This window comes from Podarcis raffonei, chromosome 14 (genome assembly GCF_027172205.1).
Source record: "Podarcis raffonei isolate rPodRaf1 chromosome 14, rPodRaf1.pri, whole genome shotgun sequence".
NCBI lineage: Eukaryota > Metazoa > Chordata > Lepidosauria > Squamata > Lacertidae > Podarcis > Podarcis raffonei.
Window position 1 is genome coordinate 49,124,185 of NC_070615.1, and position 12,121 is coordinate 49,136,305.

Here is a 12,121-nt window from a genome sequence, read left to right on the forward strand (position 1 = left end):
GTCCACTCCTTCAGATGCATAAGGAGGGATCGTAAATTGGCAAGCAGACAAGACTCCTGGGGTTGGTGATGAGATGCAAAAGGCGAAAGTGCAGCATTTGACAATTCGGTTAAAGCTAGAATGAAAAGGGAGCAGCTTCCAGGGCTCGGGGCTTGCCGGTGCGCATCTCAAGAATCACAGAACTGTAGAGGTGGGAGGGACACCCCAGGATCATCCAGTCCAACCCGCTTAGCTTCTTTCCTCTGATTGCAATGCCCAGGGATCCAAAGGGCCGTCTAGCCAATGCAGGGATACGGAGCGGGGGATACGGTGGTGAACTGCAACCAGTGGCCACGTGTGAACAGAGTCTGGTCTAGGGTGCGTTCGGCGCAAGGATGCTTAGCTTGCCCCTGACTTCATGCACTGAATGGATCTCTATCACATAAAAACACCTTTCGGATTAAACAGGGCTCTTCTTCAGGCGGAGTTCTCTGTGCCTTTCCAAAGCTTGCAGCTTGCTGGCTAATAGAAAACTCAAGATATCCGAGGTCATTCAGGCCTGCTCTCTGAGAGACCAGCCGTCCCTTCTGGGGAACCAGGTTCGGCTTCCTCACATGCCCCTTATTTCAATGTACAGGTGCTGGTGTGAATTTGCAGTCTGAGGTGAGGGTGGGAGGTTTGCACCTTCGTCATTTCTCCTCCGTTTAGCTTGCTCCCCTTCCTTCCCACCCACTCCGAAATATGGCCTTGGATGCCTGGGCAGAAAGGCGGTATAGAAACGAAACGAATGAATGAATTCATTTCATCTCGTTTCTATACCGCCTTTCTGCCCAGGCATCCCAGGCGGTTTAATTTTTTTTAAAGTACTACGCCAAATCGTATCTCATGTATAACATGTTATTTAATACGAATAAATAAGAATAATTCAGATGTAGGAGTTCTACGCTGCACGCACCCCTCCCCCAAACAAATCCGGATGTTCCTTGATCTTGATCTCTTACACACCTGGTGAGATGGTTGGCTTTGATCACCTCAAATGCTTCTTCCTTGCCCGTTTGTCCACGCCAGGATTTTATTACTGTCTCTCTCCTCCCCTCCTCCTTAAAAAAATAAAAATCTCCCTTTACTATCGCTGGACTCGAGGCAGCTCCTTTGTATGCCGGCTGAATTGGACAGCTGCTTTGCCGAGAGAGCGAGAGAGGCGCTGAGATCGTGCTACGGATACAGAGCGCCGAGAATTAACGGGGGGCGGGGGGGCCCGCGGAGAGCGATTTCTATTTTCTAGCTGGAGCTTTGAGGGGGCTGCAAAGCCAGAAAGGTGAAGCTGGAAAACCAACGCTTTCCCCCTCGACCTAAACGAGGGAGCAGGTTTCAGAGGAGTTGGGGGCGAAAAAATATATATTGGGGGGGGGGGTGAGCCGGATCCAGTTTCCCCCCAGCTTCGCAGTCTCTTCTGATGAGCGTTTACACGGAAGTAAGTTCTACTGAATTCAACGGGGCTTACTTAGTGGCGGCACCAGTAAATAATAATAATAATAAAGGGCAAAAGAGGGGGGGAGTATATTTCTAGCTAGGCGAACTGTACCTCATGTGTTAAGATCCCTGAAAGAAAATAACAGGATTTGTCTATGACAGGACTTCAGCACGGGGGGGGGGGAGAGTGGAGGAGCGAGCTCTTTGCTGTGGGGGCGGTTGGCCCCCCCGCCCGTTCTCCGGCGCCGCCTATGGGCTCCGTGAAGATAAAGGGAACGGAGCATTTAGTATTGCGGCTGGACGGCTCCAGCTTTAGGCGTCTCTGCTCAGAAGGAAACCCCCGCCGAGACGGCTGGTCACCTCGAGGCTTCCTCGCGAAGCAACGTGCTCAGGATCGAGGCTATCCCGGGACAAGCGCCTCCGCTGAAGCGGAGGAGGGAGCGGCGCCGGTGGGAGGGCTTCTGACTCCGGAGATCCAAAGACCCGGTGATGGGCGCGGCGTAGAAACCGACCCGACCGTCGGTTAAATCTGCATCGGCTCTCGACCTCCGGCGCCCGCTTCTTGCTTGCATTCCTTCTTAGATTTGGGCGCGGGGTGGGGGGTCCAGACACCCGTCTTTCCCTACCGCTGGCCGGTCGCCTATGCCCGCGAGGGGGCGGCCAGGCGGCGCTGGAGAACCAGCCGCGGAGGATCGACGGGCGCGGAGAGGAGAGCGCTTAAGGCGCGGCGGCGGCTGCTGCCGTCCAAGGGAACAGAGGAACGGCCGCTCGACCCACCTGGGCTGGCTGCCTTCGCACAGGGAGAGACAGGTAAGGGAGCAGGAGTCCCTGCGGCCAGCGGCCACCCACTTTCCCCGTCTCTCCCGCCCAGTCCGGCCACCGACCTAGAAACTTTATGAGAGGTCTAAAGAGGAAAGTGGGGGCGGCGGCTTCGGAACTAGATAGCCAGGCTCTTATACAGCTCCCCTCACCTCCTGCTCTGATGTTGGACCCCAATTCCCAACCCCCCTCCCCCAGCAAGCGAATCCAATGGTCAGCCACGGTGGGAGTTCTAGCGCCAGCGTGGTCTCCTGCTCAGAGTGTGCGACTGGGAGACCAGAGTTCGAATCCCGGCCCAGCCAGGAAGCTCACTGGGTGACCATGTTGGGGGGGGCAGTCGCTGCTTGTCAGCCTAGCCTACCTCACAGGGTTCTTGTGATGATATAATGGAAGGGGGGGGGACCAGGCACGCCACCTTGAGCCCCTTGAAGGGGAAAGAAAACGATGTGTTAAGTATTTTTTAAAAAATGCATAAAACAATGTAAGAATCGTGCCTGAAATACTTTTAACTGTAATAAGCTTCTACTCTGAAGCTGTTTAAGCCCCCAATTCTCACCCGTTCTAGCCAGCCTGGCAATTGAGCCAGGATGGTGTAGTGGTTAGAGGGCCAGATTAGGACCTGGGAAAGCTGGGTTCGAATCCTCTCCCATTCATCCTAACAGCCTAACCTACCTCACAAGGTTGTTGTGGGGGTTAAATTAGAGTTGGGGGGGAGAACCATGTATGCTGTCTTGAGCTCCTGGGAGGTGGGGTGTAAATGTGATAGATAGATAGATGATAGATAGATAGATAGATAGATAGATAGATAGAAGTCCAAAACATTTGGAGGGGAAGGGGGCATAAGGTCAGAGATGGCTGCTGGTCCAAAAGGACATTGGATGAATAAATGCTGGACAATTTTAAAATTTATTTTGCCTTGTTGTCAGTCATATAACTTTCTTCTCCTTGGCCAGAACCTTTTGAGATGTAGGAAGCAGGAAGAGGATTTATTGCATTGTTTACTCCAAAGCCCCTGGATTGAAGGGAGCTTACTCCTAAGTAAATGTTAGAAAGGAGGAATGCACCATGATGCAAGCTGGGCTTTAGCCCAATCCCTTGTCCCTTAGAGCTGAATCTTGGAGTTGGCATTTATGAAGGGTAAAAATTCAGAGACTCAGTCCAGGCTCTGGGGTGCAAGGAGGTTCCCGTGACTCTGATCAAGCAGGGATGGCCACCAACATGGGTGGCATTAAGAGAGGATTGGACAAATTCACAGAGGAGAAGGCTAAATGGCTACCAGCCATGATGGCTCTGCCTTGCTTGTACTGTGGGAGGCAGAGATGCTTCTGAGGACAGCTGCTGGAAGCCATGGAGCAAGAGAGTGCTCTTGTGCTTGGGGCTTGCTTGCGGATTTTCCACAGGCATCTGGTTGGCCATTGTGAGAACAGAATGCTGGACTAAATCAGCCATTGGCCTGATCCAGCAGCCCCCTCTAATATTCCTATGGCCTCCAGTCCACACTGGAGCGATCCCTGCCTCTGGGGATAGGAGCAGAAAGGGCCACAACTCTATCGTACAGCATCTGCCTTGCATATAGAAGGTCTCAGGTTCAATATCTAGACAGGGACTTTTTCCTGAAACTTTTTCCTGGAGAGCTGCTGCCAGTCTGGGCCAATGCTAGGTGGGCCAATGGGTCTGACTCAGAACAAGACAGATTCCTATTTGCCTATGAGAGAGCAGATATAGTCATGTCTGCCCTAGGATTTAAATGCAGCAGGCACAGCCAATGTGGAACCTTCCATATTTTTGGGGACTACAGCTCCCTTAACTTCAGACCACTGACCATGTTGGCTGGCATCTTTCTGGACACCACACTGGCCATCCCTGAAATATGTGATAGCTCAGTCCACACACGGTTGGGTCGTTGGTTTGCGCTTCACATTGAGTAAAGATTCCTGCATTGCAGGGGGTGGGTGTAGATGTCCCTTGTGGTCCCTTCCAACTCTACAATTCTATGCACAAGGGTCTTAAGCTGGCGATGGAGAATTTGTGGACCTCCAGATGTTGTTGAACTACTTGAACTCCCCATCAGACCCAGCCATCATGGCCAAGGTCAAGGTTGATGGGAGATGTAGTCCAGTATCATCTTGAGGGCGACAGGTTCCTCATCCCTGATCTAAGTCAATCTCCCCCAGTTGGAAGCAAGGAACACCAGGTGAGAATGTCCCCAACAGGTGGCTGTTCAGGTAGAGCCAAAGGTCCAAGTTTAAATCCCCACTGGCTTTCCAGGTAGGGCTAGGAATGTTCCCTGCTCGAAATCCTGGACACCTGCTGCCAGTCAATGTAGACATTACTGAGATGGACCAATGGTCTGATTCAGTAGAAGGCTGCTTCCTCTTTTCCTATGTCCCCATGTGCTAATAACAGCCAGCATGGATCATGGAGGCCTTGTCAGATAAACGTGAGTGCCCATCCCAAAGGCTTCACCAAAAAGGAGATACACACAGTTGCTTTCTTAAGAAGAGATGGGGACCATGATTTTTTTAAAAATATGTTGAATTTGTTCTGATGACCATTCCCGCCTGCCTCCCAACCTAAGGCACAGCTGGAGCTGGATAACTCAGAGTTACAGATAATGGAGATTTTTCAGAGTTGGGTATCTGCTCTAGGTCCATAATGATCTCGCATCGAAGTCACTCCAACACTGAGACCTTTGAGACAAGCAGGGTTTGGGGTCAAGCTCCTAAAATAGCAACGAGGACACATCAAAGATAAGGGAAAGGGTGGCCAAGTTGAATTTTTCAGTAAGGCTTTAAAAAAATAAAAAAAGAATTTCTTGATCTATCTTCCCTGAAGTTATACTCTGCTCAGCTTAGATTTTTTTGAAGTTAGTCCTCTTTGGAAGTGAGGAGTGGATGTGTTACTATAAACCCAGGGGGTGGAAGGAGGCGTACACATGTGTTGGGTGTGTAGGAGCCTTCACAGGTTACATCCAATGAGGATGCAAAGTGTGTGTGTGTGTGTGTGTGTGTGTGTGTGTGTGTGTGTGTGTGTGTGTACTACACAAACCAACAAGCGTTTGCTCTTTCACTGCAACTGTAGAACCTCCAGGTCACAGGGAGGCGGAGGCAAATAGGTACCGGGGCATAAACCGAGATGTGTCAGAAGGAGGTGCAGATGGGTAAATGGGTTTTTTTTGGGGGGAGGGAATGACACTTTCTCTCACCTTGGCTAAAGGAGAGGTGGAGTATGAGTAGACTGGCGGTGGGCAAGGCGCTCTTCACAAGCTCAGGAGCAAGGGAGCCAGCCTTAACTGGGGGCCCGGGGGAGGTGAGTCCCGGCGTCCGGGCGTAGTTGGCTCAAAGGAAACGATCTCTTTGTCGGTTGGAGTGGGGTCGGGAGGTGGCAAGGAGGCCAGAAAACCTTGCCTTAAAGAGGGGGGTGTGTGTGTGCTGTTCGCTTTTAGTTGGGTCCCCTGTTCGGCGCCTCCAAATGGGCCAAGAGGCGATCTTTGTCTTTAAAACAGCGGGGGGGGGCTCCCCTGCTCTTCTGCCCCCCTTCCTCGCCAAACAGACCTCCCTCCCCCGCTCGCCCCCGTTCTTTGCTCTTAAATGTGAAATGTCATTAGCCCGCTAAATCGAAGAACGCAGCGTGAAGCTGCCCACGGCATTGATCTGGGCTCGCAGCGGACTGCATCTTCATTAAACTCCAGGGGGCGCGGAGGATAGAAAGGCGCGCGCGGGGTGGGGGGAATCTTCCTCCCCCCCCCCCCCAGCACACACTCCAGCCCCTGGGCTGCAAGCTGGTGGTCGGGAGGGGTGGGAGCCTGGAAAGGAGAGACGCGTATTAGTCTTGTTGTAAAAGAGCTACGAGCGCAGGACGGCTCCTCTCTAGCAGGGTTGGCGCGTTTACACGACTCGGGGTTGATTCGAATCCATCGGTCCTGGGCAGCCGGCCAGTCAGGTCGTTTTAGATTTCGTGGGTCGCACCTACGCCATTCATTTAAAGGAGCCTGGCTTCTCCTAAAAGAACATTGGGAACTGTAGTTCACCTCTAAGAGGACTACAGTTCCCAGAACAAACTACAGTTCACAGGATTCTTGGGGAGATGGGGGTGGGGAGGCATGTGGTTTAAATGTATAGTCTCTGATGTCTCCGATGTGTTTCCACACGCTCAGTGGGACCTGGGGCTTCTGCCCCCTAAGTCCTGGTTGCACAGCTGGAACTGGAAACTGGAGAAAAGTATTGCCCCAGATGCGGGTGGTGCCCCAGACGCTGGTGGCGCTGGTGGCGCTGGTGGCGCTGGGACGTGGGTGGCGCTGTGGGTTAAACCACTGAGCCTAGGACTTGCCGATCAGAAGGTCGGCGGTGAGCTACCGTTGCTCGGTCCCTGCTCCTGCCAACCTAGCAGTTCAAAAGTACGTCAAAGTGCAAGTAGATAAATAGGTACCGCTCCGGCAGGAAGGTAAACGGCATTTCCGTGAGCTGCTCTGGTTCGCCAGAAGCGGCTTAGTCATGCTGGCCACATGACCCGGAAGCTGTACGCCGGCTCCCTTGGCCAATAAAGCGAGATGAGCGCCGCAACCCCAGAGTCGGTCACGACTGGACCTGATGGTCAGGGGTCCCTTTACCTTTACTATTGCCCCAGAAGACTGTGTTATCCAAAGATTGAATCTACCAAACCCCTTAACCTGGATTTCGTAGCTCCCCCTTAACATTCCTGAGAGCTATCTTACCCTCTTCACTGTCAGAATGGTTTATGGTTAGCCAGTAAAAACATGTGGACCCCCTTTTCTCTCAGTCCCTCCCCCCCCCCCGCTTTCAATGCCTGCTTGTTTGTTTAAATAAAGCAAGAAATCTTAAAGGAACAGCATGACGAGGGTGCTGGGCTGCAAAAGGGAAAACGGCAGTGAGGAAATCTATTACCAGTCATCAAAATAAATATTCAAGGCTGTGATGTTTTCTGCATGGAATAATTAAGCCCTTTCCGAAGATTATAGGTGGGACTGATGTGTGCGTGTGTGAATGCGCAAAGGTTTAATAAGGTCAGCAGACCAGGCAGAGTAAGTTAACACTTCTGCAATATTCTTATGCAGGCAGCATAATATTGATCGCATATTTCAATCATTTCTCCAAGGAGATCAAGGTGGAGTAGATGGTTTACCTTCTCCACATCTAATCCCACAACAACCCTGTGAGGTAGGTTAGGCTGAGAGGCAGTGAGTGACCCAAGGTTACCCAGTGAGCTTGGTGGTGGTGATGGGAGTTTGAACCCTGGTCTCCCAGGTCACAGTCCGACACTCTAACCACTACACCACGCTGTCTCTCTTAGGGAAACACAGACCCCGTCAGCTTAATGTGGATGGTGAAGCCCTTTTGCCTCCTTTAATTCCCCTTTGTCCAGCCAGCGTTCTCCTCCAAGAACTGCTGCCCCACACTTTTTCCTCGCTTAAATCTGGAGATTCCCTACGCTTTGAAAATCCGAATGGGAGTGCTGGACTGATTGCTTTGGAAACCTCAGGAGTTAAGCAGCATGGAACGGCAGTAGCTGGTGAATGCTACATAGGATCACGGAACTGTAGAGTTGGAAGGGACCCCAAGGGTCATCTAATCCAACCCACTGCAAAGCAGGAATCTTGCCCTCCGCCATCCCTGGGTGGGCTCGAACCACTAACCTTCTGCTCAGTAGCCAGAGACACTGAACCACTGCGCCACAGACATGAATGGGGGGAAATTAAAAGAGGCACAAGGGATTCACAATCCACATTAAACTGAGGGTCCTTGGTGGAAAGTTCATATTCTAGAGTTTCAAATCACCTGGTCTTGCTTTTGAAATGAAATGGATACTTCTAGATCCTGGAACTCCCTCGCTGGAGAAGCCAGACTGGCTCCCTCCTTGCTGTCCTTCCACCGGCAGGTGAAGACTTTCTTGTTCCAACAGGAATTTGGGAACTGACTGCTTTTAATGGAAAGGCTGGTGGCATGCTGTTTCTATGGTAATTTTATGCAGTCATACCTCTTGTATGACTTGTATGACTCTTGTAGGGACGCGGGTGGCACTGTGGGTTAAACCACAGAGCCTAGGGCTTGCTGATCAGAAGGTCGGCGGTTCGAATCCCCGCGATGGGGTGAGCTCCCGTTGCTCGGTCCCTGCTCCTGCCAACCTAGCAGTTTGAAAGCACATCAAAGTGCAAGTAGATAAATAGGTACCGCTCCAGTGGGAAGGTAAACGGCGTTTCTGTGCGCTGCTCTGGTTCACCAGAAGCGGCTTAGTCATGCTGGTCACATGACCCAGAAGCTGTACGCCGGCTCCCTTGGCCAGTAAAGCGAGATGAGCGCCGCAACCCCAGAGTCGGTCACGACTGGATCTAATGGTCAGGGGTCCCTTTACCTTTACCTTTACCTCTTGTTACATTCAGTTCAGGTTACGTCTTTTCAGGTTGCATCCCGCAGCGACCCAGAAGTACTGAAAAGGGTTACTTCCTGGTTTCGCCGCTTGCGCATGCGCAGACACTCAAAATGACATGACGTGCATGTGCAGAAGTGGTGAATCCCGACCTGCGCATGCACAGATGCGGGTTGTGTTCTGCTCATGTTGCAAATGGGGCTCCGGAATGGATCCTGTTCGCAATCAGAGGTACCACTGTATATGTACAGTGGTACATTGGAAGTCGAACGGGATCCGTTCCAGAAGTCCATTCGACTTCCAAAATGTTCGAAAACCAAAGCGTGGCTTCTGTTTGGCTGCAGGCAGGGCCGTAGCTAGGGAGTGGTAAGGTGGGCCCCTTCCAGGGGTGCAGGCGAGTGGGGGGCACAAAATCGGCTTTAAAATATGTCCATAAACAAAAATATTGATTGTTGCCTCATAAGAAAAGGTTTTAAATAGAGGGTGAATTGAATGAGTGGAGGGGGCGGGGTTGGAGGAGAGGTGGAAAGAATAACTAATTTGTCCATGGGTAGGGGGCGCAATCTGGATGGTTCTGCCAGGGGTACAAGATCACTTAGCTACGGATCTCTGCAGCCAATTGGAAGCCACAGAACCCCCCCCCCTCAGACGTTTGGCTTCCAAAAATAGTTTGCAAACCGGAACAGTCACTTCTGGGTTTGCGACATTCGGCAGCCAAAACATTCAGGAACTAAGCTGCTTAAATTCTATCAATGTTTAATATAAAAAAATGATCCCCCCTGTTTTTAGTGGTTCTTATTTTTATCTGCAAACCTGCTTGAGTCCTGTCAGGGGGGAAAGGCAGGGTTATATATAAATACAGTTTTCCTATTACTAATACTATTATTATTAAGAATTCTCCACCATTTTTTATTTAAAAGAAGTTCTGGGTTTTGTTCAAAGCAGTTTTTTGCATTGGTGGGTGTCTTCAAGCCTCTTCTGCACCTCAGCACAGCCCCCATTTTGCAATCCCTGGCACGAAGCTGTCCATGTTTGACCATGTCCGAGAAGGGCCTTTGAGCTGCAGTCACTTTTCAGTGCGGAGGGTTAACCTTTGCCAATATTTCACATGTTCTCTGCCACTGTGTAGCAATATCTATCAAAAACTACCTGAGAGATGTCTTGAGAACAGAACCCCATCAATTTTGTATTGATGTTCCTCCATCCACCAGCAAAAAAACTGGGTAGATTTGGGATTTGCACATCACACTTTGAATGTTGAACTCTGGTGATTTTGAAATCTGGTGAATTTTAATTGACCCCACAAGCTGAGTGACTAAATTTGAAGGGAACAAGGGGGAAGGCTCAGTTTTGAACTTCTGCAAATTTCAATTAAGCTTGGCCACCAAAGGACCTCTAAGAGTTGCTATCAGGAATAGATTCTTGATTATAGGGTCCTATTTTCATGCCTCTGATCTTCATTTCTACTTGATATTTTAATGGTGTAATCCTGTGCATGGGTTTACTCTGGAGTAAGCACGGCTGTGTTCAGTGGGGTTTACTCAGTAAAAAGTGTGCATAGGATTATGCCCTAAAACGAAAAGGGCTCTGAGGATGCCATATTAATTCTTGACTTCAGGTTTCCCTCTCCCCCCAATTTTTTAAAAGGCCAACTGCATTTAGTCCTCAGTAATCTAGTTAGAAAGGCAATTGTCCAGATTCTTGGTCCCAAGTTCCTCAAATTCCTATTTATATATAACTCATCCATTTTCAAAAAAACTAAACAGAACGCCAAAGCACAAGAAGTGCAAAATATAACTTGGTTTTAGCAAGCCACTGGGAAGGGATGGTTTGCTAATGCTCCTCTTTTCCATTCCATATATTTATTAAATGTATACAGCCACTCATCAGTAAATATTCCCTGGGCAGCTGGCAAATGAAACAGTGTTTTAAAATAATTTAAATAAAACACAAACATGCACACACTAAAAGTCAGGAGGGAAAGTTTGCTGCAAGAGGCAGCTTTAGAGGCAGCAGAAAACAGCCCAGATTTGAAATACATTTCCAGCTGCTCAGTGTGTTGGGTGCTGATGGCCTTAATTTAGCAATACAGTGGTACCTCGGGTTACAGACGCTTCAGGTTACAGACTCCGCTAACCCAGAAATAGTACCTTGGGTTAAGAACTTTGCTTCAGCGTGAGAACAGAAATCGTGTGGTGGTAGTGCGGTGGCAGCGGGAGGCCCCATTAGCTAAAGTGGTGCTTCAGGTTAAGAACAGTTTCAGGTTAAGAACAGACCTCCAGAACAAATTAAGTTCTTAACCCAAGTTACCATTGTAGTTCACCCTTTGTATGCAGAGGATACCGACTTTGATCCCTTCCATCTCCAATCTGTTTCTTTATTGTTAAAGGGACTGAGCATATAACAGCTGCAAAAGACCTGGGAGCACCTTTAATAACAGGCTTACAACATAGGAGGTGATGTTGTTTACATTACCTGCTTTAAAAGCCCAGAAAATCCTGTGTCCAGACCTGCCTCTGACTCACAACCGCCAACATGGGACCCATGTTCACAGTCCCCCCTTTGGGTTTTTACTGAATAATGCTAGCAGTTCTCATTACTAATCACAAAATGGCAATTCACAGAGAGGTATACCTTAGCATTACTAGCAAATGGAAAGCAGTGATTTTTAAACACTTGATCTTAGCCGAAAGGCTGAGAAGTGATTGAAAACCAGCGATTTTGCATTCTGGAAAGCCATAGAAACAGACTGGAAAGTGAACAGGGTGCCCCTACTCTATACAGTGGTACATCGGGTTACAGATGCTTCAGGGTACAGACTCCGCTAACCCAGAAATAGTACCGCGGGTTAAGAACTTTGCTTCAGGATGAGAACAGAAATTGCACGGTGGGGGCATGGTGGCAGCAGCGGGAAGCCCCATTAGCTAAAGTGGTGCCTCAGGTTAAGAACAGTTTCAGGTTAAGAACGGACCTCCAGAACAAATTAAGTTCTTAACCCGAGGTACCACTATAGAGCATGGGTAGGCAAACTAAGGCCCAGGGGCCGGATCCGGCCCAATCGCTTTCTAAATCTGGTCCGTGGACGGTCCGGGAATCAGCGTGTTTTTACATGAGTAGAATGCATCCTTTTATTTAAAATGCACCTCTGGGTTATTGGTGGGGCATAGAAATTCGTTCATTCCCCCCCCCCCCAAATATAGTCCATCCCCCCCATAAGGTCTGAGGGACAGTGGACCGGCCCCCTGCTGAAAAAGTTTGCTGAACCCTGCTATAGGGAGCTCTCTATACACACAGCTGCCCTTCATCTATTATTCTCCATCCTAGAATGACATGGCATGCTGCCAGGTGGGAAAGGGCCCACCCACTTGTCTCTATGACAACCTTCTAGGGAATGTAAATTTGTTGTTGTTTAGTCGTGTCCGACTCTTTGTGACCCCATGGACCAGGGCACGCCAGGCACTTCTGT

General features: G+C 49.8%; 1 protein-coding gene across 2 annotated transcripts in view; it reads left to right on the top strand.

Moving 5' to 3' along the window:
• The window catches only part of ELFN1 (extracellular leucine rich repeat and fibronectin type III domain containing 1), a 249,476-nt gene that overhangs the window by 15,951 nt on the left and 221,404 nt on the right, over positions 1–12,121 (top strand). The window contains exon 1 of one of the 2 annotated variants that reach the window (XM_053364051.1): positions 2,096–2,262. The exons of the other annotated variant lie outside the window; for it this stretch is intronic. The gene's annotated coding sequence lies outside the window, so the exon portion shown is untranslated. Of the gene's footprint in view, positions 1–2,095; positions 2,263–12,121 lie in introns of those variants that run through there. 2 annotated transcript variants of the gene reach the window in all.